This window comes from Vombatus ursinus, unplaced genomic scaffold, assembly GCF_900497805.2.
Source record: "Vombatus ursinus unplaced genomic scaffold, bare-nosed wombat genome assembly UNPS02014802.1, whole genome shotgun sequence".
Taxonomy (NCBI): Eukaryota; Metazoa; Chordata; class Mammalia; order Diprotodontia; family Vombatidae; genus Vombatus; species Vombatus ursinus.
The window spans coordinates 9,128,250-9,150,933 of NW_020954580.1; the positions used below are offsets into that span (position 1 = coordinate 9,128,250).

General features: G+C 38.5%; 1 pseudogene; it reads right to left on the reverse strand.

The window, feature by feature from the left end:
- Positions 1-325: 325 nt before the first annotated feature.
- On the reverse strand, positions 326-728 carry LOC114051485 (annotated as a pseudogene).
- Between the last annotated feature and the right edge of the window lie 21,956 nt (positions 729-22,684).

The window sequence follows — 22,684 nt, forward strand, 5'->3', positions numbered from 1 at the left end:
AAGAAAGAAAGAAAGAAAGAAAGAAAGAAAGAAAGAAAGAAAGAAAGAAAGAAAGAAAGAAAGAAAGAAAGAAAGAAAGAAAGAAAGAAAGTTTGTGTTGCCCAACTGGAAGGCTGGTCCCTAGTGGGCAGCTCCTTCTCTTCTCCCAGAGGCTGCTGTGAATGGTTTTCCTGGCTCCAAGGCCAGGTCTCTATCCATTCAACCTGGATCTTTTCTCCTTTTCAATTAATGCAAGGTATTTTTGAGGGAAATAGAAGGTCCATATCATTCCTAGTCAAAAAATTCTTAAATGAATATTTTGATTGAAATGTCCTCTGCATAATTTTCAGCTTTTAGTGTAAAGTCCTCTGGCAATAATAAAGAACATTTCTTTTACTTTAAATAATCGGTATATCCTTTAAGGCTGGGACAGCTTTTTCTTGAGATTTCTTTTGTGGCTGATCTTTGGCATAGTTATCTGTGACTGTATGAATAAAGTCCAGGGGAGACTTTATTCCCCATGTTAATTCCAAATAGCAATAGGTAAGTAATTCTAAGATAATAAGGAGGTGGCCTGGCAAAGCCATGTGCCCAGTATTTTCGAGGCCAATATGTCAGCCCTCAGTTTAACCAAGTATCAAGAATAAATGCCCACACAAGATACCGTATGAAACCAAACTGGGAGCTTAAGGGGAAAAAAAGCCTTATATTACTCTTTCTGGCAATGATGATGATGAATTTTCAAGCATGGCCTCTTTATCATTAGGGAACCTAAAGCTTTCTGTTTGCCATGCAGGGACCCTCATTTGGGGCAGATTGGGGAAGGAAGGAAGAGAGCAAGCAGGCCTGGGACAAGGCCAATGGAAGTTTTTATTATCAAGAGAAGATGACCACCAACAGCCTCCAGACCATTATTATTAATTAAAGCTGGAAGGGACCTTAGAAATCATGTAGCCTTCTCACTTTACAGATGAAGAAACTGAGGTCCAGAGGGATTAAGTGATTTTTCTACTCCATTGGGATGTGAATTCTTTGAGGACATGAGCTAGACTGCTTTTTGGCCTTTCTATGTAACTTTCTCTCTTAGCATGGGGCCTGACACGTAGTAAGTGAATAATGAATGCTTATTGACTAATTGCTTGGCTACCTAAGGCAAGAGTTCTTAACTTGGGGAAAATAAATTGGGGAATAAGAGTTCATAACCTGTGGAACTTAAAAAAAATATATGTACACATATGCGTATACATATATATGTGCATACACATATAGCAGAATATAATATATAATACTTATATATTATATTAAGATATACCAAATATAATATAAATGTATATTATATAGTATATGTTAAAAGTTGTGTATAAATATATTTAATATTTACACATAATATTGTACATGTACTATATATAATATAAATGTATAGTATATATTATCTATAAGAAAAGTTATCTATATATGGAACTTTTCTTTTTTGTTTGTTTTCAACATAATTGATTTCCTTTGTAATCCCATGCATTTTATTTTATGTTTTTAGAAACGTTATTCTGAGAAGTGTTTCAGCAGAAACTATAGGTTTTAGATATAGTTTTCAGCAGACTGCAAAAGGAGCCCATGGCATTCAAAAGGTAGAGAACCTCGAGCTTAAGGTCACATAGATTGTAGGTAGTACTCTTGGGTTTGAACCCAAATCTGGCACTCTCTTCACTAAATCAAGCTTAGTGGAAGCAAACCCCAAGCCACTGAAATTTTCTGTGCCTCAGTTTCCTCCTTCGTAAAATGAGCAGGTGGAGTTGATGGCCTCCAGGGCCCCAACCAGACCTAAATTTATGATCCTATATCCCAGTGTGTCCTTCTCATGGTTAATAATCACATAGAAAGTGACTTGTTTTACTCCATTAATTACTAAAGTAAGATGAAAACACATACTCCTTTTTTTCCCTCTGGAGGCAATTGGGGTTAAGTGACTTGCCCAGGATCACACAGCTAGTAAGTGTCTGAGATGGGATTTGAACTTGAGTCCTCCTGACTCCAGGGCCAGTGCTCTATCTACTGTGCCACCTAGCTGCTCTATAGATTCCTTCTTAACAACAAGCAAGCCCCAGTTCATATTTATTCCAAACAACCAGAAAACTTTCAGAAGCTTTATATAGGCTGCTTCTTATGATACCTTAAGGAAAATGTAGCTTCTAACTGCAAGTCACACAGCAGGGAAGAAATAAAGAGTAAAGGAAACCGGGTGAGACTAAAAACTTGATAAAGAACATGTTCAGCTCCAAGGTTTGGGAACTTGTGCAAAAGACACACCCATGTTGGAAATGAAGATGCATCTACTGCTGTAATCAAAATGGGAACTTCGGTAGAGTTTGGCAAGGATAGCAAATGCTGGTCCAAATCCCAACTTGGCTTTCCAATTTTAGCTAAAGCTCTTTCCAAGGTTGACTTTGCAAACGGTTCTCTTGGTGAGGATGTAGACATGTGTGTTATGGAGTTGGGTGGGGGCAGGGAAGGGGAAGAGGCAGAGCTCATCTTCTGAATTTGTCTGAGTTTCTATACAGAATGGTTCACTGGAGGCTTTGTATACTTTTCAAAGATCTAGCTTTGAAGTAGTCATTGGAAGCCAATTACTCAAATCTGATTTGGCCTGGAGAGAAGGTCTAGAAAGGAAATGGGGTACAGTGGAAAATGGGTCCAAATCCCAGCTCTGTTTCTCACTACCCATTTACTTCTTAAGTGAGATAGGCAAGTTGCTCCACCTCTGTGGACCACATTTCCTTAACTGGTAAAGGGGTGAGTTGATCCAAATGACTTCTGAGATCTCTTTCAGCTCCAAGTTTTCAATCCTGTGGTCTTACTTTAAAGTTTCAAAAGGTGAGTCAGTTTAAGGGAAGAGATTAATTTTGATTTTAGCAGTTATTCAATGCTTACTATGTGCCAGGACACTGGCACATAGTGCTAAGTGCTGGGAATGGGAATATAGATACAAGAAAAAGAAAGATGGTCCCTGCCCTCAAGGAGTTTACATTCTAATAGGGGAAGATGACAATTAAAAGGAAGCCAAAAAGGAAAAAAAGAATGAGAAGGAAGCATGGTATCAAGCCAGGAGTAGCGCCTGGATAGGGATGGAGGAGTGAACATGGCTAGCCTGTTCCTCAAAATGGAGGAACTCATCAATTAGAAGAGGGAGCCACAAAGGCAAAGGGGTCTTTTAGGGTGAGAAGGCTGCTGGGGAATTGTGGAGTACAGAAAGCATAGAGTAGAATTGGGAGAGGAGTGAAGAAGAGGATGAAAAAGAGCAACACATTTGGAATTAAGTGCTGGCCTTGGTACTCATTAGCTGTGTGATCATGGACATGCCATCTCACCTTTCCAGGATTTTGGTTTCTCATCCATAAAATGGAGATGATAATAAAATTTATACTACCTACGCCAGAGGGCTATGGTGATGATCAAATGAGAATGCTGTATAATTCTGTCCAAGGGCAAATGTGAGCTCTTATTATTATTGGTTTCCTAGATGCAATCACAAATGAAACGCCTTTCCTTATGCTTTCATCACTCCCTGTGCCTGTTTTTGTGCCCATTTTGTTGATATTCACATTTTTGTATTGCTTCAAGTATGACAGCAGCCCAACTATGAGGAATTAAGAGCTTAAGAAATGATCACGAGAATGTGTGAGCATGCTGGATCTCAGAGAAGCAGACCCCAGGGTAAGGGAATCCTGAGTATTCCATGAACAGGATCCTTGAGTTTGATTCAATAAAACTCATTGAAATCTGATTTATTGTGACTTGGAATTGAAGACCTGGGATGAGATTAATGGGCTGCTTTTGGATTACATCATCTTTGGGGGATTGTCAAATACAGCCTGTGTCGAAGTCGCTAAGGATTGTTTAGCTGTACTCCCTTGTTAAAATAATATGATGATTGCTGTTTCCAAGGAACTCAAAGGATAACAGAACAGACAGAGTCCAGGAGGCATGACTTTGGATTCACTACCCTCCTATGGAGGCCACCTTGCATTTGTGCTCCTGCTGAATGCTTCACATTGCGAGAATGGCTGTACGACCCTTTGCAGGGTAGACATGAATCATGCTCGCATTGCTTGGCTGATCTGGAGTGACATAAACCACATTGCCCAGCTTGTGTGTTTTTCAATATTTTCTTATTATTGATTTACAGCACTAGTGTTTGAGAAATCAAACTCTGACCTACATATCAAATTCATTTGGTTGTAGCATTTGTTCCTGCCCCCACCCCCTTGTCCTTAAAGAGGAAAAAAAAAGGTAAATAACCACCAGATTGAGTTTTTTAACTTTTTCTTTATTTTGCTGTCAAGAATCAATTCTACCAGAGCACACAAAGCCTCTACTTAATATTGCAAGAGCCTGTTGGTTGGTCTCCTTGCCTCAAATATCTCCCCACTCTAACCCATCCTCCACCAGGCACCAGAATGATCTTCCTAAAGTGCAGGTCTGGCCATATTATTCCCCAGACCATGACTCAGTAAACTCCAGTGTTTCCCTATTACCTAAAGGATCAAATATAAACTCTTCTGTTTGGTTTGGCCCCTTCCTATCTTTCCATTCTTAAATTCTTCTCCTTTCTGTACACTCTACAATCTAGAACCACCAGCTTTTCTTGCTGTAACTCACATGCATACACAACACACCATGTTCTCTTGCTGTGCGTTTTCACTGGCTGCCTCCTATGCCTGGAACTCTAGCCTTTCTCGCCTCCACTCCTGAATTCCCTTCCTTTCTTCCAGATTCAGCTCATATTCCAACTTCTGCAGGAGACCTTTCCATGTCCCTCCACTGCTGGTGACGTCCCTCTAGATTTACCTCCCATTTAGATTGTATATATCTTGTATGTATATAGTCATTTACATGTTGTCTCTCCCATGACAATCTGAGCTTTTTGAGGATGGGGACCTACCATGTTTTCTTCTTTCTTTGTATCCTCAGATCTTAACATAGTACCTGGCACATATTAAACACTTAACAGGTGCTCATTTATCTAACTGCTTGGTGATTGAAAATGCAACTGTATTTGAGCTTCTATTAGCAAAAATACATATGTATCTACATATCTACACATATACATGTGTGCATACATACATACATATGTGTGTATATCTATATCTATCTATCAATCTATCTCTCTATAGATATACACACATATTTCAGGGAATCAATCAGGGGACTGCTAATCAATTAATTCCTCACAACCCATTTGATGAAAATAAAGGATGTAAAAGGCAGGTGATATAACCAAGACAATGATATACAAACTTAGGCTTCTTTTGGACTTTAAAATGTACCTTGTAAAGGAGGTGTGTGTAACATTTTTTGACTCTGGCTAGTGTAAAGGAAGTATAAAAAAAATGAATTATACTTTCTTGTACTTTTGGAGTCCAGGAAGAAGTTTTTTTAACCAGCTTGAAGGAATTCATTGGGTTAAGAAAAAAGACAGGGCTGATAGTGTTCCAAAGCCAGACCTCCATGTGCTTCTGTTGTGAGAAACCTCAGGAGTGGGGTGAGGGGATGGAAGAGAAATGTCCCACCCTCCTTGTTACATTCTGTAAGAATTTCAAGAGGAAAGGTGAAGGCTGAAGTCAGGAGCAACAAATCTTTATTATGGCACATTTTTACTCACCTAAGAGAGGGCTCAAATCCTAGCCTGAGATACCTAAGAGTGGGAACAGAGGAATGATCAACAAGGAAAGCATATAACTAGAAAGATTTCTTAAACTCTGATTTGTTCTTGAGTTGTTTCTCAGTCATGCCTGGCTTTTTGTCACTCCATTTGAAATTTTCTTGGCAAAGATACTAGAATGGTTTGCCATGTCCTTCTCCAGCTCAGTTTACAGATGAGGAAACTGAGATCAACAGGATTAAGTGACTTGGTTAGGGTCACGCAGCCAGTAAGTGTCTGATGCCAAATTTGAACTCATGAAGAGTTGTCTTCCTGATTCTAGGCCTGATACTCAGCTGCCCTAAACTCTGATATGACAGTATTTAGGCCTTGAGGAAGAAAAAGGGGGGGGGAGTGTTAATGATAATCCTGAAGAGAGGTTGTCCTTGGACCTTATATACCCTGAGTCACTAGCTCTGTCACTCCTTCTAATTGATGTGTAAAATGGGTCCTGTCTCCTATATATTTGGGCAGAAAAGGTGGAAGCCATGGGGTTTTATCCTAGAGTTAGGATAGATTTCATTTCTTTCTTTCTTTTTATTTCTTTCTTTCTTTTTCTTCCTTCTTTCCTTTCTATCTATTCATTTGTTGATTTATCTATTTATTTGTTTATTTATCTATTTATTTGTTTGTTTGTTTGTTTGTTTATGTTGGGGGCCAGGTTCTTAGTCATGTCCGATTGGTTACCATATCTTATCTCTTAGGGAGGTGGTCACTCAGAACTGGCTGACAATGTCACAGCTACATAAGCGTATGGCAGTTTCCAGAAAGAACATGTTGGGGATGCCAAAGAAGATGGGTGTAGAACAGAGAATCTCTGACACAAGTAGGTTCAGAAAGGCCCCCAGAGCAGAGGCTTTTTGGAGTCATTAAGTCACATGTCAAAGGTCACACAGTTAGTACCTGAGGATAGATTTGAATTAAGTCTATCCTATCTCCAGATCTAATAGTGTCTCCATTGTATCACCTAGCTGGCCATATTTTCTGGTTGGATCCTAATGGCTTGCTTGATACTTGGTTTTGTTCCCATTAACTCGAAAATTGTAATTCCTTGTTTACTCTTGAGTCCCTTCACCTTGTTATGTACAAGGTGGTGTACAATTCCTATGGTTCTGTAAATGACTCAAAAAAAAATATTCAAGACCTCATATAACTGAAAGATTGGTTAACTCTGTTAGTGGTCAATTATCCTGCCAGCAAGTTCACCAGATACAATTAAAACCAAATGGATTTCTTGAAAAAATGTGAGTTCCTTAGTGTTCACACAACCCCAAATTCTTTAAGTGAACAAGAAACTAAGGGTTTTTTTTTCTCTTTAGTTTTGCTTTTGAAACAATGATGTAATGAATAGAGAGGAATGTCTCTGAGAAAGATATCAAGGTTTATTGACCCAGAAAAAAATCTTGATCAAGGCAAAATTAAAAGTCATCAAATCCATCATGAAGCAATAAATCTGTTTGTAGAAACATGACCTCACCACATGTGCTGTAACAAACCAAATTTCCAATTTAACCAACCCCCCACACCTCCTAAAAGAAAAGAAAAGAAAAGCCTAACCATGGGCATTCTTCATTATGTTTGTGGATTACTCAAAAGCAAGTTTTTTTAAACCATCACTAATAGTGAGATCAGAGATCTAGGAAATTATCATTCTCTTTAAGTTTTCTGAGTAGATGGGAGGTATATTTTTATATGGTCTATACCGCATCTGGTATATTAAAAGAATCCTAAAAAACAGTGGCCAGGAATGTCTATGTGTATGTATATATGCAAGTTATATATGTGTATGTATATATGTGTACAAACATGTGAGAATGTTTATGTGTGGATAGATACTTGAATATGTATGTTTGTATATAAACCCAACAGCAAGGCAATTGAACAAGAGAAGAAAATTCCATTCTGCTGGAAGTATAGAATTACCAATGACTCAGAAAGCATGAAGAGGCCTTAGGAGGTCATCTAGTCCATCTCTCTCTTTAGGTTTAACAGCTAAAAACCCTTAGACCTAAGAGTTTCCATGCCAGGAGCCTCTGTGGCTCGGGGAAAATTCCTGAGGCAAAGCTGGAAAAAAATTGCCATAATGAATTGTATTGAAGCTATGATTAGAAGTAACAAAATGTTCCTTGGAAGACCTAAATGACATGACAATATAGGTGCACGTCACACATCAGTTCTGCTCAGTATAAAGGATGAATGAAGTATTAAATGAAGGGGAAAAGTGGCAGCCTTTTGCAAATTGTCCCTTATCTTTGGCCAGGTTGTCTACCTTTACTCTTTTCTACTTGATTTTTTAAAGAAAACTCCCATTTGGTTCATTCCACAACTTGTGTTATTAATCTACCCTAAAGCCCAACATCATTCACTTCAGGAAATTCTTCCTTCTAGCTAAGAAAAATCCATCATTCCTCAGCAATTCATTATCCACCTTCAGAACTACCCCAGGGCTTGCATTTCAGAGACTCAAGAAATGGAATGAGTAGCCAAGGTTATCATCCGATCTGTTAGATGCCTTATTGTTTTTCTAAATTCAGTAGTCATTTCAGGGAAAGCAGGGTTTGTTTGTTTGCTCTTTTAGGAGTTTGTTTGAAGACACTTTAGGTGAAGCAATGTGGTATAACAGAAAGAACACTGACTACTTTGGAGGCTCGGTTTTTCTAATCGTAGTCTAGGGGTCCCACACCTGGAATCAAGGAGAACTGGGTCCTAATTCCTGCTCAAATATTTGCTGTATGTACAACCGCAGTTTTACTAATAAAATCATTCAACCTCTCTCTCTCTCTCAGTTCTACTATGGGACCACTACAGGATGTTGCTCTGTGGGCTCACCAAAAGCATCCTCCCAACATTACCAGTAGCAGATAGGATAGAGGTGGGAAGAGAGATGTAATATACTTTATACTATTCCCACATGCTTTTGCTCTCTTCTGTTAGGTTTTAAAAAAAAAAACTTTTCATTTTATAGTCAATTCCCAACTTTTGTGGGGGTAACATTTCCTAGAAAATTACACAACAGTAAAAAAGGTGAATGTTGATACATTGAACCAATGGGAAATTGGGAGTTAGGTTCCCATGACCATCAAAAGCTGTAATCTTTCATTAGAGATTGCTGAAAATACACTTTTCTGTATACAATTCTTTATAACAAAACATTAATTCTGATAATATGCACTTTTCCTAACATAATAACCATGAAATAATCCACAAAATGCAGTACACATAATAAAATTGGTAACATGCAAAACATTTTTCTTGCTAGTAATTCTCCAGCATTCCGTGACCTTTAGTGCTAACATCTCAATTTAAAAAAAAAACACATTGATTTCAGAAAATATTCACTTTTTATAACACATAAAATCTATGGTACCATAAATACTGTATAGCAAATAAAATTCTTAACACTGAAACATTTTTAACCTGAGCTTTACCTTCTACTGTGTCAGACAGCAGTGTGAAGGCATTATACCATATATAGCAAATCGCTGATCCCCTACCACCAAACTCATTCAGACAGCAGCTGCAGATATTGTGGCATGAAGTTTATCTAACTTTTATTTTCTTACTGAGCTGCATCACTGACTTTGCACACTTGGACCTTTGAGCCCAAAGGACTTGCACTATACTTTGGGGCCATAATTGCAACACAAAACCTGAGTTTTAAAGGCAAAGAATGAAAATATACAATGAATGCAGGGGAATCCTTTATTCTACAATGGTATGATGAACAAGATCAGTGAAGCACCTGGAAGGATACCAGCTTCCGCACAAATTTGCATATATCACACCTCTCATTGTTTTCTCTACTGCACATAGCCATGAATGTGCCTGGTTGCCAACACAAAAGTGAAAATGAGATTACTAATAAAATCACATGAATGTTTGAAGCTGCAAAAGTTAAACAGGCAAATGTTGAGGACTGACTATATATAACTTAAAGAGAATAAGTATTTGTTATGGAAACATCTGTTAAAAATGTTCTTACTAATTATTAGTTAAGTTCTCAAGGACATTTTGAGGTCCGTAATTATTGTATGTCAATTTGTTGTTTTATTGGTTCTTTTTTTTTTTTGGTGAGGCAATTGGGGTTAAGTGACTTAAGTCACACAGCTAGTGAGTGTTATGTGTCTGAGACCAGATTTGAACTCAGTTCCTCCTGACTCCAGCGCTGGTGCTCTATCCATTGTACCACTTAGCTGCCCCTGTTTTATTGGCTTTTGAAAAATGAACTTCTGATACATAATTCAAGTTACTAGCTTATGTCTTGCTAAGTATACTAAGCATACTTAGCTAAGTATAAGTAGATGCTAAATCTTTGCATTCTGCAATGATATGTTGAACAGTTTCTAGCATTTCCTTGCATAGCTGGCATGTACAAAAGTACGGGTTCCTTGAGGATTAGCCCATCCAATGGAAATGATCTGGTTCTGAATTGTCATTATGAACTCTTCTATTGCTATAAACAAACATGCATAACTCTACCATTTGATTAACAATTTTTGTCAATATATTGTTGATTGCATTAATATGGATGTCACTCGTGGAGAACCTTTGGATTCCACTCTTGGATTCTTATTTGTTTTGTAGGCTGCATTCAGAGCTAAGGTTCTTTGGGTCATGATCAACAAATCCAATGGTATGCACCAGTTTATGGACTTTACTTTTGCCCTTTGAAGTGATGTCTGTTTACTCCAAAAATACTTCCGTTGGTTTTTGACCTATCTATCTTCTGCTCTGAGAATGGCTATCAATCTTTTTCCTCTTTTTTAATGAGGAAATGTTTATCATTATAGCTGTATTAGGGGTAAAACTGATAATGATTATTGTTAGTCCTAGTTTTCTCACTAATTAGCTGTTACTAAGAGCAAGTTACTTAGTGTCTTAGGCTCTCAGGTTTCTACCAGCTCTGATATTCTATGGTTCTACGGAAGGAATTGCATTTTGCTAATACAATGCATGCTTCCATTTTCCTCCAAAAGATCAACATTTTTTTATTTCAGACTCAGTAAATAATAACAATGGAATCTAGCATTAGTTTCCTCCCCAGCATTGGGGAATTGAGGGTGGTGCTTCTTATTTCCACTGAATCTACAACTGGAGAGATTCCAAATATGGAATTGAATCCATAAGACTAAACACATGGGATTAATTTTTATTGAGTCAGTGTAATTGTCAGAAAAGACAGAATAGTCTTTAAGTAGGGCCTCAAATGCTACACATTTGGACTAATTGCAATGATGGCAGGAGTTAAGTAAGAAGGAACGTGTTATGGAGTGGGATTGGAAGGAAGGAAGAATCTGAATTAAAGATATACCTGACACTGCAACCTACACCCTGCAAACTAATCACCCCAACATGGGGTCAACAACTTGGCAACCTTGGGTAGGAGAATGTCATGTAATGGAAAGGGGCAATTAATTCATCTAATTATTATTCATTCTACTATTAAATATTTATTACATTAAGAATATTGTTCTCTAAGTCCTGGATATAATGACAAAACCAAAAACAATGCTTGTCTACAACAGTTTCTTCATTTGTAAAATGTGGGTGATATTATTTACATTACTTATAAGCACTTTGAAAACTATAAGGATCTATGGAAATATTAGAGATTATTTTTGTAAGAATACAATGACTGTAAATGAAACACAGTAAGAGCCAAGAAATGTAAGATGGTATGTGAAGTTTAAGGGAAAAAAGGATAGAAGAATTAACAACAGGTTCCTGGCTATTTTGCATTTATTTCTCCTTATTCTCTTTATATTTCTTCTATATGTACTTATAGATATACTTGGTGCCATCCACAGTTATACTGTATGATCCTTGAGAATAAGGATCATTTCATTCTTTGTATTTGCATATTCAGTGCTTAGCACAGTACAGAGCACACAGGAAGCACTTCATAAATGTGGATTGATTGATTGATTGATCGACCAATCAGAGTTTCAACCCATGGAAATGGAGGATGGACCTTCCAGGGGTTGGAAACAGTATGAATTAAGGTAGAGTTTGGAATTCCAAGGAGGAAAGGATACACAGCTATTGTCTCCATGTTACTGACTCCTCATTAAAGCTCTTTGTGAAAAACCTAGCCCTGGGTGTCTGATTAGGGAGGTGAGGGTGTTTCTTTTTCCTTCCATCAAATTCAGGGCTAGGGAGCTCTCAAATACGGGCTTAGGGCCATAGGACTGAACAGTTACATTGGAAGTTTGACTGACCTTGCTCAATGCTGCTTCCCACTGGAAAAGAAAAGTAGGATTAACACTCTTTGCTAAAACTACCCCAAACTAGGCCCAAACAAATCAAACGATTTTATTTTTGAATGGTTTCCACTCAGTTAAGCCTCTTGGGTGATTCAGTTTAGAAAATGAATTTCTTTACAGTGAAAATGTGTTTGGCAGTTCTATTGCGGACAAAGTTCATCTTAAGGGCAAAGGACTAAGAAATTCTTGCTATGTAATTAGGTCACATTAATGGTTACTGAGGGGAGGAGGCTCAGGTTTAGGCTGTGTTTAATGCATGAAATGGATAATTGATCTTTCATGTGGTGCTTTACCATTGTTATCAATTGTTTGTACTAAACATGCTCTGTGGATTAAATCCCACTTCCGTCATTGCTACCCTTACCCTTCTTGGGATTTCCTTTTCTTTAAGCATTTTCATTTAAAACTAAAGAGATTGGAAGAATGGACCTGAGTCATCTTACTTCTAATACAGAGAAAGAAAACAAATGATAAATGATTAAGGTTTTAAGCTATGAAAAAGTTGCCCTCAAAATCCCTAGGTGAGATGGGGAGGAGGAGTGGGAACATGATAGAACTCAAAATGAAGAGAATGCTACCATTTAAATTCCCAGAATTATTGAATCTTAGCATTGGAAAGAGCCCAACCTCCTCCACAATTTTGTACCTAGCAAGGGGCCATCTGGCTTTTACTAGACTAATTTTCTCTGTTTTCTTTTTAGCAGGAGGGCAGGAATCACTCTCACTCAAAGCAACCCAATTCCACTTTCAATTAGCTGCCTTATTAGAAAGTTTTTCCTTACTTTTAACCTAAGTCAGAGGGCAGTGCCATCTGGAATAGTGGACAGAGAGAGGGCACAGAAAAACCTGGTTTCCAGTCATCTCTCTGACACATACTAATTGTGTTATTCTGGGCAAGTCATTTCACCTCTCAATGATCTACGCATCTCTCTAAGATAATAAGTTCCAGAGAGGGTGCTGGGAAGTCACAGGTTTAACTTATTTTTTAAAGCCTATATCTTCTTTATTTACAAATTCCATCTCTTGATTGTTCCACCTTTCTTACTAAAACATATCTTTTGCTTTTGTAACTGGGCTTTAGAGACTGTCCAGACCACCTAAGATGGAGGCATACATGTAGGAGATGTCAAGAACCTGTTTCTGAAAGAAGACATTCTATGTTCTCTTGCCACATGGATGGGACACTATATTTTATGATTTTGTAAAGTGGAACTTGCTAAAAGTCATTTATCTTCAGAATTTTAATCCATATTTGACTTTTTCTTCACTTCTTCCCATCCTCATTTTCTAAATGTATGTAATGAGGGCTATCCCAAATTGACAAGTCGTTCAGCGGCGAATACACTTCCCCAGAAGTGACTGGGGAAATTCAGTCTACACTCTAAGTTACAAAGGCAGACATGCTCAAATAAACCAGCTGACCACTTCACTCAGTCATCAATTATTAGTAGTGCTAGTATTTGTTCTCATCCCAGAAATATCAATGTGCTATTTGCCTGCTTTCAATTTGATTTGGAAGGATTATGAGAGACCACAGCATAGGCTCACTGTATCTATGCCAATGCCAAACAGCAGTCACATTGCCAGACAGCTTTCATCTGTATGTTCAATCTGAAGTTATTCTCAAAAATGGTCTAGAGATGAAGTTCCTCCCTTTTCCTTCTGGACTGGTTTGCTTCATTTTGTTTTGTTGGCCAGTAACAGTGGCATGCTATGAAACCATATGGAGTAATTAAAGCCACAGATGTGGGAACTAAAGGGTCCTCACCAACCACATTAAAATACTTGTGATCTTTACTACAGATTTGTTGTTCTGGGTTTTCTAAGTAAGTCTATTCACAAGTTTTCTCCCCTACCTATCTCCGTTTACAATATTGTAGCCTTGAAAGTGATAAGAATAGCTGACATTTATATAGCAAATGTTTGTAAGACACTTTTCCCTAGGTTATTTCATTTGAGGCCACATTTCTTTGAATTCTGGCCTTTTCTTCCCCAGCTTATTTAGTTTGTCCTTGTTCTTTTCTTTTAATTATAGCTCTCCTTCAATTAACCAACATGCATTAATTAAGTGCCTACTATGTACCAGGCATTGTGTTAGGCATAGGAGCTACATGTGCTAAAATGAGATGCCATTTGCCTTTATATTTTATTAGGGGTGTACAACATGTCAGTCAAACAAGAATCATTTATTAACCACTTATTATGTCCCTGTCACTGTGTTACACCCAGATGGTGGGAATTTTTGTATGTGTAAGTGGGTAAGTGGAGGGAGAATTGTAAAGTCTTATATTTGGACTTTTTAAAATCAGTCTCCCAAGTACAAGATAGGGAGAGGCATGTCTAGACAGCAGCTCATGTGGAAAGATCTAGAGATCTGAGTGGACTCAAAGCTTGATATGTCAATGGTGTGCTATGGAACCAAAAAGAAAAAAAAAAAGCTAATGCCATCTCAAAATATTTTTTTTTAAAAACCTAGTGTCCAGGAGTAGGGAAGTGAGAGTCTCTCTCTCCACTCTGTCTACTCTGTCCTGGTCAAATCATATCTGAAGTGTTGGGTTCAGTCCTAGAGGCACATTTCAAGAAGTTCATCAAGAATCTAGAAAGCATTCAGAGAAGGTGAACCAAGACAGCAAAAAACTGGGTTCTTGCTTTATGAAGGTTAGTTGAAGAAACTGGAAGGGACAGGATTTCAAGCATCAGAAGGGCTATCATGTCTAAGAGAGATTGGGTTAGGATCATCTATTTAGGGTTGGAATTGATACTAGATGCCCTCAAGTCCAACCCCCTTAATTTTACAGATGAGGAAAATGAGGCAGAAAGAGGTTAAGTAACATGGCCAGATTCTCACTGCTAATATGAAGCAGGATTTGAATTCAGCTCTTGCTCACTCCAAGTCCAGCACTCTATCCAGTGTACCACCTCACTCCGGTTGGTAATGAAAACAGCCCTAAGGACCAAAAAGTAAGACCACAAAAAAAAATCAGGAGTAAAAATATGTTAAGCAAATAGAGAAATTCTGAAAGAAGTACACTTACTGAAGATGCCTTTCCTAAAGCATAAAGATAGAGACCAAAGAGAGAGAAAGAAGGTGAAAGATAGACATATATAACTAGATTTTTCCATCTGTAAAATAAGGGTTCTGTTATTTTTTTTTGGTTTCGTATTTGGATTTTTGCCCAGAATCTGATATAACACCTCATGAAACCTTAATACTAAAATGAATCACAGAAGTAGGCAGTGCAGTTTGTGAAATAATAATCTTCAGGAATACAGTAGAGAAGTGTAGATAGTGAAATCAGGTCAGATTTCAATATCTTTTTTGTTGCTAATGCCAAATAGAGTAGGTGTTGCACATAGCTGGTGTAGAGAATTGAAAAAAATTATGAGTATATGACTTCTGATACCCCAAGAAAATAATATTCTTCTAAGTATCCCCTCCAAACTGTAAATCTTTTATTTCACTTTTATAACTGTCTGAAATTCCACCAATTAGGAAAGAAGGAAGGGAGAGAGGGAAGTAAGGAGGGAGAGAGGGAGGGAGTAAGTGAGGGAAGGAAAGAAAGAGGGAAGGAGGGAGGAGGGAAAGAAGAAAGGAAAAAAGGGAGGCAGGGAAGAAGGAAGGAAGAAGGGAGGGACAAGGGGAAGGAAAAAAGGATGGATGGAAGAAAGAAAGAAAGGAAGGAACAAGACAGGAAGGAAGGAAAGAAACATTTGTTAAGCACTTACTGTTATATGTCAGGCACTGTGCTAAGTATTTAGGTTAACAAGTATCATGTCATCAATTATTTGGATGAAGACCTAGAAGAAGAAGACTTAGTTATCAGATTTACATATGTAAATCACTAAATTGGGAGTTATTGCTAACACATTTGATGACAAAATCAGTATTCAAAAAATATTTTGCTGGTATGAAATAATAGGCCAAAGATAACAAGATGAAATTTAGTAAGGAGAAGTAAAAAAAAAAAAAAAGTCTTTCAGTTAAGTTAAAAAAAAATCAACTGTTTGAGTACAAGATGGGGAAGGTCCAGATTAGCATTGCATTGCATAGGAAAGAAACTTGGGGTTTTTGGATGATTATAATTAAATAAACTCAATCTGCATCAATAGTCCAAAGTGACAGCCAAAAGGCTAGTGTAATCTTGGGGTTGACTAAGTAGAAGGCTGATATCCAGAACAAAGAAAGTCATTGTCGCATTGAGCTCTGAGCTAGTCAGACCACCCCTGGGGTGTGGTATTGAATTCCAGATGTCACACTTTAAGAGGAACTTTAACATGCTGGAGAATCCTCAGAGGAAGGTGACCAATGTGATAAAGAATCTGTAAAGCATTTTATATAAGGAAAGGTTGAAGGAACTAGAGGATATCTATCCCAGAGAAGGGAGGTTTAGGGGAGATATGCTGTTTCCAAATATTTGAAGGCCTATAATATGAATAAGACAGTAGACTTGTTATGTATATGTAGCTCCAGAGGGGAGAAGAGAGCTAAGACCCATAGGTAGAAATTGCAGAAAAGCAGATTTTGTCTCAATATAAGGAAGAACTTTCTAACAAATAGAAAGAAAAGGGAGGCTTCACAAAGTATTGAGATTTCCATCACTGAAAGTGTTCAAGCAAAGGCTAAATAGGCTAGGTAAAATGGTAGTAAGAGGTGAAATACCTTATTACTTCATTTGTATATAACATGTGTAACCAAGGCTAGTCTGGAGGTGTCCTTGAAGAACTGTTGTCTATGTTGTCGACATGGAGGCCTACATCCCCTACCACGTGGGTAGGGGTAAACTCCTTTGATTGACTGCCTGCATCTTTAAAACTGGAAAGACTGAACTATATGATTTTCACTCTTATCTTATACATCCAGAGGGTGGAGATTCCAGTTCAACCAGAGAGAGGAATCCATGAACTGAAGCAGTGCGAGGGGAAGGACTTGCCTTCCTCTACTGTCTCTTTTATTCTGGCTCTGAGAAATGGGCATAAGAAATGTTTGTTTCTGTTCTATATTGTTTATATTTCTCAGTTTCAGGTGACAGCCTCATGCTTTTGGCTAATTTTTAGCATCTCCCCCATAGGGATGAACAGAGAGGTATTTAATATACAATACAAATCAGGTATGGGACAGTTATTTATTTCCTACCCACAAAAGTAATGCTAAAATCCACAGAAGACGCATAGCTCACATTGACAGAACAACACTGGATTCAATAACTTGATTTATCACTTAACTTATGACTACTAGTACAATCTTTTGGGCAGTTGAATAGCTTTCTCACATTTCACCTTGACTCTGCATTATCCAAACAACTCTCAGTATATGTCTTTTGGAAAAAATAGGCCAGACTTGGACCTATCTTCTAGAACACCAAAGTAGTTGCCAGGATCTTTTTCCCTTTGCTAACAGTAAGTTATGAGCAAAAGAACAGGTCCACCTCCAAGCCTAGACACATCTATCTTGGGATAAAAAGTCATTCACCAAATATCTGGAAAGAATAAACACAGAAGAAGAAGATCCAAATGCAGGCTTAGGCTTGTCAAGGCATGATGTGTTTTAGGTACCATTTACTCATGGTCACATAGTAGTCATGGTGGGGAAAAAGGCAAGCTGCCCTTCTATTCCTCTCCAACAGTTGCTGGAAACAGTCCTGTTATTACTGATAGATAAGATTACCATCCACTTACACTGCAGATAGATAAAAAGAAAGATACATACATACATATCTTATGTGCACAATTTTTTGCATGTTATCCCACACCTAGAATGTGAGCTCCTTGAGACCAATGACTGTTTTTGCTCTTATTAGTAACCCTGGCCCTTACACAGTAAGTGCTTAATAAATGTCTGTTGAGTAATTGATTGGCTGACCAGAAGAAAAAGGGAGGGAAGATGACGAGCAGAAAGGAGGAGACGACCACAGACTATGATATATCAAGATCGTTTGAAAGAACCTGCTATGTTTAGCCTGGAGAAGAAAACACATAGTGGGGCAGGAGTGAGCAGGAGACAAGGGCAGAAGAAATGGAGATAGAAATATATCTTTATTTAGCTGTTTCACTATCATGGGGCCTGGCAGAGGGAGAAGTGATTAGGTTTCCTTTATGATCAATGGGTATGTGTTTCAGAGAAGTTGTGCTGTCGTTCAGTTGTTTTTGAGTCATGTCTGACTCTTCATGATCCCATTTGGGGGTCTTCTTGGCAAAGATATAGGAGTAGTTTGCCATTTCCTTCTCCAGCTTGTTTTTTTTACAGATAAGGAAACTGAGATAAACAGGTTGAAGTGACTTAAGTCACATAACTAGTAAGCGTCTGAGGCCAGATTTGAACTTAGGAGGATGAGTTTTCCTGACTTGCAGCCCAGCACTCTATCCACTGTGCCACCAAGGGGGCAGGGAACCCTAATAATGAAAACTGCCCCAAAACTGAATGGGCTGCCTCAGGAAGTCATGATTCCCCATCCCTGGAAATCCTTAAGTGGAGACCTGAAGCCAGGGATATTGTGAAAGAGATTGCAGGTTAGATGGTGGGACCTCTGAGATCACTTCTCCACTTTGAGATTCTGCAGTTCTGTAACCTAAGCTGAAAACTAGAGAAATAGTTCCTGCAGAGTCATTGAACTGGCTGTTTTACTGTTTCTCATACACAGGACTCTATAACCTATCTCTGTGCTTTCTACCAACTGTTGCCAATGCCTGGAATGCTCTCTCTCCTCATCTCCATCCCTCAAAATTCCTAATTTTCTTTAAGACTCAGTTCAAGTGCTACCTTCTACATAAGGTCTTTCCCAATGCCCCCTCTCACCCCCAGCTATTAGTGCCTTCCCACAGTATCACCTTGTATCTATTTTGTATACTCCTTGTATACGTGTGTTGCATACATGTATTGTCTCTATGTATTGTCTCAATGTATACATGCATACATATATATATACAAACATATATTTGTATATATAACTACATATGTATTGTCTCCTCTAGAATGTAAGCTTCCTTAAGAGCAAGGCTGTCCCTTTTGAATTTGTATTCCCAACACTTAACACAATGCCCAACACATAATAGATGTTTAATAGATGCTCATACTGCAAGAGGGTAGCAAAAATTGCTCATTCAACTCAATTAAATTCATTGTGTATTTATTAAACACAAATTATGTGCCAAGTAAGGGACTAGGCACTGTTCATGATAGAAGAGAGTATGTCCACCCCAAACAACTCCCTAACCATAGTGGTTGATCACTGGAAAAAAAAAAGAAAAAATGACAAATTTTAAGCAGAGGAAAGAAGCTGATCATGGAAACAGAAGAGCAAATCAATGGTTAAATGAGTTAAGTGTGTATTCCTGGGCTAGATGAATGATGATTTCACCAGCCCAGGTGCTCACAGAGCACCCAGAGATTCCCCTCCAGAGATAATGTGACTGTGTTCCTTCCACAGGTGTGTTTATAGTGGAATTCTAAGGATGCCTAGTAATGCCTTCTGGGAGACTTGGACTAGATGATGCTAGAGAAATCTAGTCCCAAACATCTTAAATTACAGAAGAAATTGGTTTGAAGGAAGACAGGGGACAAAGATGAGGTATTTTTTAGTGATTCCAAATTCTACCTGAAGGTTAATTTGAGGATCCTTCTTCATGATGATTTGTCAAACCCATAGTGATATAGCAATTCTTTCCTCCTCTGGGACAATCAAAGAATTCCATTTTGGGAGAGGAATGTTAAGGTAAGAAGAAAATCGTTCAGTCAATTCTGTTTTCTCCTCGGGTAAGTGTTCTGTACTGCATACTAATTAATGTACTGCCCACATTATTGTTGTCTTTTGTTTGAAAACCAGGAATAATGGTTGAAAATGTCAGAGAGGCAGATTTCATTTCAATATAAGGAAAAACTTCTTAACAATTATAGCTAGCCCAAAATGTAATGAGTTGCTTCCTGAGGTAATGAATTCTCCATGCCTGGGAGGCATCAAGCTGAGGCTGGATGGCCATTTACCAGGGCAGAGGTTAGACTGGATGACCTTGAGATCCCTTCCAATTTGGAGGCTCTAAGTGGATGCAATTTGTGTTGAGTTTATTTTGAAATAGGAAGGGATAAAGATCCTCACCCATCTGAACTCTTCTCATTTGGTATTTTATGAACATCAAATCCTAGAATTATAGATTTCAAGCCAGAAGAGACCTTATAGGCAATCCAGTCCAGCTGCCTCATTTGTCAGATGGGGAAACTGGGGGCCCCAAGAGGAACAAATGACTTGCCCAAGGTCACCCAGGAAGTAAATGGCAGAGGTAGAATTTGAACCTAATTTGACTCCCAATCCATTGCTCTTTGCATTGTACCTCCCTACTGAATTCAGTCACTCCAGCAGAGTGCAAAGGCACTGTGAGACAGGGACTGAGGGCATCTGCTCCTGCAGACACCAAACCCTGGCAGTCTCAGGCTCCCAGCACTGGATCATCAGAACCTCTGGTTAGGCTCTTTTTGTTTTTGTAGTGGTTGTTGAGTTATTTTAGTCATGTCTGACTCTTCATGACCCCATATGGGGCTTTCTTGGAAAAGATACTGGAGTGGTTTGCCATTTCCTTCTTCAGCTCGTTTTACAATGAGGATGGATGGGTTCAGGTGCCCTGAAATAGCCAGGACAATTAAGGTCCCCCTTCTCCCACAGTTTTCAGGCTGAACTTGGGGGCAGAAATCAGCTATCTTCTCACCCTGGAATATCTCTCTACCATGCTGGCCCTTCTTCCACTGGCTAGTCCCTTTCTGGATGAGGGAGGAGGAGCTTCTTTTTGGGGATGGGCCCAGGCCAGCTATGCTTCATTCTCCTCCCAGTTGTGCTTCTGACTCTCTGGACTTCACTACTATGACCCCACATGGGTACCCTCTATTGTCTCTCTTCCTCTAACCCCTTCAGCCTTTCATCTTCGTCTTTTAAGTTCCTTGAGGGCACAGAGAGTTTTCTGTTTGCTTTCATTTGTATCCCCAATATTAGCACATGTCTGGCACGTAAAAAGCACTTAATAAATGCTTGTTGCCTGTTGTCTGCCTGATCTCTAAATCTTTGAGTCAGGGTCTCAGGTGGGATGTTGTGGGACATATAGAAAGGTCTGATGCCTTCAATTTCTGCTAAATAGCACAGCAAACAAACACTAGAGATGACCCCCTGCCAGACACTGAGCTAAATGCTTCACGAAAATCTCAGTTGATCCTCTGGGATCCTCAGTTGATACCCTGGGAAGTAAGGTGCTATGATCTCCATTTTACAGTTGAGGAAACTGAGGCAAACAGAAGTTAAATGATTTGCCTGAGGTTCACACAGCTAGTAAGTATCTGAAGTAAGTATTTAACTCTGTCTGGTCTTCCTGAGCTCCAGGCCTGTCCTCTATCCACTCTATTACCTAGCTGTCTCTAAATGCAATACCTTCATGATAATTTCATTTCAGCCCCTTTTTATTTTCCCTGTTCTGTTTTCCTGCATTATCCCAAAATGCTATCTGGCCTATTTTTGTTTTGTTTTTTTTTAAATAAGGCAAATTAAAAAGAATTTTTAAAAGTGTACAAAACCCTCAGGTATATAGGCTACTCTAAGTCAGGTCTGTGAATTATTGAATTAAGCAAACAGAATTACAAAAATCAGAAAATAAAGCTACAGTTTTATTTTCAGGGAATCAGTGAAGACCATAACTTACTTTGTATGAAGATCATTTGAATCTTGGGTTTGGGGGTACACATGTGGCAGATCATAGGATTTAGAGCTAGAAGGTTAGCTCAACCTCTTATTTCACAGAGAGCTGGCTTCCTTTAAGTCCCAACTACAATCCCATTGGGAAGCCTTTCCCAATCACTCTTAATTTTAGTGCCTTTCTTCTTTAAATTACTTCCTGTTTATCCTGTATATAACTTTTATTTGCATGCAGTTTCCCCCATTAAGACTGTGAGTTCTTAGAGGGTGGGGTTGTCTTTTGTCTCTTTTTGTATCCCCATCATTTAGCACAGTGCCTGGCACATAGTAGGCACTTAATAAATGTTGAGTGATTTACATAGTTGGCCATTAAAAAATATTTGTTGTTTGACTGATTGACAGAGGGTTGGAAACTGAGGTCCAAGGGGGTTGTGTCATACCTAAAGTCACAAAAATAAAAAAGTAGAAAAGCCAACCTTCAAATCCAGGCCTTCTGTCTTAGGAGATGGGGAAGATGCGAGCACATTAGAACTTGGTAGCCTAGAACTTTCAAAATTTGTCTGGTATTTCCAGACTCTGCTCTTAACCTTTGGCCTACAGTAGTATTTGTAAATGTGGATGCTGTTAGATGAAGGAAGTCCCATCTATAAATGAGCAACATAAGGCATTTAACTCAGAGCACCACATCAGTTGAAATAGACCTTATGCTTTCACAATTACCTTAGTTCTTTGGGAAAGTAAAATGCCCATAGCTTCACTGGCCTGTTAGGGATAGCTACTGCCCTTTGGCCAACTGTTCCTGTAGGCTTAGGAACACAAGCCTGAGATCAATGTCAAGAAAATAAACCTTGAGGACAATATGTTTGACATATAGTAAATATAGCCGCATCCAGCAAATGCATATGACAAGGCCTACTGGGTAGCCAAAGGAATTCCCTATTCACATTTTACACAAATAGGTAATGTGAAGCTGGAGGTTTACCCAGGAATAGCTCAATACAAAACACCTGTCTCAGCCCAACGGCAGATATATACTGGTTTAGAGTTGATATGCTCCATTTATATATATAACGACTGTACAC